The sequence below is a fragment of the Uranotaenia lowii genome, chromosome 2, assembly GCF_029784155.1.
Source record: "Uranotaenia lowii strain MFRU-FL chromosome 2, ASM2978415v1, whole genome shotgun sequence".
In the NCBI taxonomy this organism is placed as follows: Eukaryota; Metazoa; Arthropoda; class Insecta; order Diptera; family Culicidae; genus Uranotaenia; species Uranotaenia lowii.
The window spans coordinates 17589373-17593320 of record NC_073692.1 but is presented as its reverse complement, the minus strand read 5'-3'; the positions used below and the strand labels follow the sequence as shown (position 1 = coordinate 17593320).

The following is a 3948-nucleotide window of genomic DNA, read 5'->3' as shown; positions in this document are numbered from 1 at the left end:
CTTTAGCTAGCATTGATGAATAATACGCAATGTATTGAATTTCATTTTTCATTCATTTGTACACATAATACTGAAGAATCACGTGTGACATAATAGAGATTTTTGAATTTTCCAAATGCATAAAATTCTGAAGACACGTTCGCTTGATGTCATGAATTTTGAAAATTCTTCTTCTTGTCAGGAGCATAATTTTTGAAGATTAAAATTTTTAACTAAATTAATTTTAGTTGAATTTTATTTCAACCTTCTGAATTTTGGAAAGGATTAGCTTAATCTGGGGAATGTCTCAAAAAAGCTTGATAATTTGAAGAACATTTTTGTCTCTTGAATTTGCTTTAAAAGCTTCTCTTTGCCGAAAAAATTATAAATATCTTGCTTTTGTAAATATGTTCAAATCTTTCACTTAAACATCATGCAAAGTATTTAATTAAGCTTAATATGTATTATGTATGTAACTTTCTTGACTCGATATTTGCTAAAGTATTAAAATTGACATACAATTGAACCATGTTAGAAGAGCTACGATCCAGAAGAAAATCCATTCGATTACCATTAAAATCAAAAACCAATTTAAAAGAAAAATCAAAGAGGTAGAAGAAAACGTTAAAAGTTTTAACGTTATTTTCGTAAGCCTTATGTTCATTTATCATGCATAAAAACAAATACATTAAATCTTTAATGTGGCTCTTCCAAAATCCGAAATTTTGAAAATTCGAAGTTTTTGGCTCTTCCGACTCGAAAGGTCGCCGACCACTGCCCTAAACAACTAAGTTAGTACTGTCAAACAGGGCATCATGCAACGGTAGGGTTAGATCCAACATTTGTTTACCACAACACTTATTCAGTTTTTATTCTAATATAATGTGATAAAGTTATCATTTAATGATAACACAGTAATGATCATGACATAGTTTCTCACATCGTGTGATAGTTTTTTAAAGTTTTGATTCTCATGGAAAATTTTAAATACGAGCAACACATGTACGAATTTTAAAATTTTTCGATACCGTAAAAATTTTTTACCCAGTATGACGGATTGGCTAAATGATATCACCGACAAACTTTATACTGCTTTTATTATCCTATAACACTGTTGGTGTAATCATATTTTTCTGAAAATCACCAAATTTTATTAAATAAATATTTTTATATGTCAGTTATGGGCTAAAATGCATCAAAATGCAAATCAAAGATTCACCTTTCAAATCTCGTTTCCATATGCTGGACTATGATTATTTTGCATCACGCGTTTGTTAGTTTCAAAATTTCACCCATCCAAACAGCTTCAGATTTCAGCTACTAGAATAATTTGTAGTATTTTTTTACCCCTAAATGTATGTAAGGCCTTTCTGATTTTTCTTTAAGAACATTTTTGACAGAAAAATGTAAAATTTGATTCGAACAAAACCAAAAACTAGTGCAATTGATGCTTTATTCGTTATGACTTATTACTTATGTACAACTGCCCTCGAATTCCTGGTCAAGCCACGGGAATTCTAGTGAGGGTGGGCTCACATGCGGCCTCTTTTGCTTGGCTAAGCTAGAGCAGAGGTTTCGGAGAACCTCGGGTCGGCTTCTCGCAATGATGCACCGGTCGGTAGTTCGGAAGGAAACACAAACGCTATCTTAGAGTTTTCATGTCCTGTTTATTATAACTTACGTGTCTTGTGTGGGTGTGTAGTGTGTTGCTGCTGCTGCTGCTGGAGGGCCGGCCGGCTGATGCTGGGATGGTTGTCCGATGGAAAATCCTGGCTTGGTGGGTCAACAATCTACTGACCACAGTGCTGGTTGGCAATGGAGGTTAGATCGCCCTCGTGGTGGAGCCAACCTTCGTTGTGGTTGCCCTGGATGGTACACGCAGGTGTAAAACACCGCGTGCTCCTCAACAGAGCCTCGAGCCCGGAGGGACACGTTCGAACTTTCACTAACCCGTTTGAAGGGGTCGAACAGTGCCCTCTAGGACCGGATGTTGACAACGATGTTGTTGTATCTGGTCTGTGACTGTTGTGGCTGATCGCGTGGGGGACCAACTTTTCTTTGCTTCTCTCGATGCCCGCCGGACTTGTAATTCGAGTCCGTGCGCAGGCTTCTCAGCGGAGAAACGGAAGCAGATCTTTTGCTCACTGGCCCGTTTGACTTGGACAAACTGGAGCTTTGTCGAGTCAATTATCCTGGTCGAAATTGCTGGGTTGAATCTCTTGGCCAAAACTACTGGGTCAAAACTCTAGACCAAAATAACTGGGTCCTGATGGATTGAATATAGGGTTAGGATGGGGTTTATAGCTATCACACTTTAAACTCACTTGATTCGCTCTTTAACAGTTAACTAAGATTCTCTTTTCCACATATGTTAACTTTATATTTCGACACTTTAAATTACAGTACGTGAACGTATACTTTGGCCACTATGGTCACTGTGTAGCGATGTGAACCGTGTGCTGGTCCAAGGTGGAAAGGATATGCGAATCTTAGTTAGTGATTAGCTGAACCATCTCAACCCACATTTCCGTTCCATTTTCCACCTGACGTTTTTCCATTGCTCTTTTGCTTCTCATCGGGCAAGTGTTTTGTGTTGTGTCATAAGTGTTTGCATGCGCTAGCTTCTGTTTTGAATTTGGAGTGATCGTTATTTTTAATCTCCTAATTTAATTTATTTATTTATTGTTTTTAATCAAAGAGTAGGCTTTATTAATAAATTCTATTACAAATTGTGTTCTGATGTAAGTTTAAATATTGGCGGGAAGAATTATCGATATTTAATCGATTAAGATTTCTACTTCCGAGCACTCAGATTGAGTACTCCAAACTGTTTGCTCTTCATGGGTATGATTGGGCGAAATACCCCAATGGTAACAGACTTCACCAGTATGTTAGAAACTAAACATTTTCAAATGATTTCATTTGATTTCTCATTTAAAACAAAGTTTGTTGCAACTTACCCCTTTTTCTTAGTAAGGTGAAAATCGCATGTTTTTGTAAATTCAAAAATAACTGGTGGAACCAATAATTTTTTTGACTACGATAATTTGATGTCCCAACAACTGTCGGCGCGACTAGCAACCCTGCTGTCACCGGTCGAAAGATGACGAATCACCCTGTGCTGCTGACGAAGAAAAACAGATTTTTTCACTCGGCTATCGTAGTTCAGAGTTTGCCGGACAAAAGTGCGCGTCAGTTCAATCGCCAAAAGTTTAAGTGCCGCTTTAGTTTGCCAAGATTAGCTAGCTCACAAGTTCCTCCATTTTTGAGACACCTTACCGATATTGGTATCAAGAGAAGATTGTCGTAAGTTTATAATTGTCTAGCTAGAGGCGTTTTTATTAATTGTTGTTGTTGTCTAGTGGTAGTTCCACTAGGATTCCTTTTTGACCATTATCGAACGCCGATTAAAACCATTAGGGCCCGGAAGAAGTGAAAGCTTTCCTCCTTCTCCTTATTCAACCGTAAGTAGCCAGGAAACAAGCGAAAAGTAGAAATATCTGATGAAGTTTTCTTTAGAAGGCAATTTTCACACGGTCACACGATAGGCCGAAACTCAATCCGGAAAGCGATTCGTAGGCTTAAAAGTATTTATCGCACTAAAATGTAAGTTTCTTTTAATTTGTAACTCTAAACCATGCCACTGAAATTAACCTCACTTTCAGTTTTGAAGCTGTAATAAACTTAAAGTACTGCTATCAGAAGTTAGTGCTTTTGCCTGCGTTTTCGATTCCGGAAGTCTCAACATTCTTCAAAGATTTTATCCAAAATGATGAGTGGTGTCGGAAAAGATGATGGTCGACGAAGAAGAACTTCGAGAAAATCGCGTGGATCGAAGGTAGACGACTCTAAGCTGACTCACTGCCAGGTTTGCGACAAATCGGAGTCGTTTGATGACATGTGCCAATGCGATACTTGCTCAACCTGGTGGCACTATGGCTGTGCTGGTGTTGGCGCATCAATAGAGGA

General features: G+C 37.9%; 1 long non-coding RNA gene across 1 annotated transcript; it reads left to right on the top strand.

The window, feature by feature from the left end:
* Nucleotides 1-3099: 3099 nt before the first annotated feature.
* LOC129742156 (uncharacterized) lies at nt 3100-3727 on the top strand. Its single transcript, XR_008736514.1, has 4 exons — nt 3100-3285; nt 3342-3443; nt 3499-3585; nt 3645-3727. It is a non-coding gene; the product is annotated as an uncharacterized LOC129742156 (long non-coding RNA).
* Nucleotides 3728-3948: the final 221 nt, after the last annotated feature.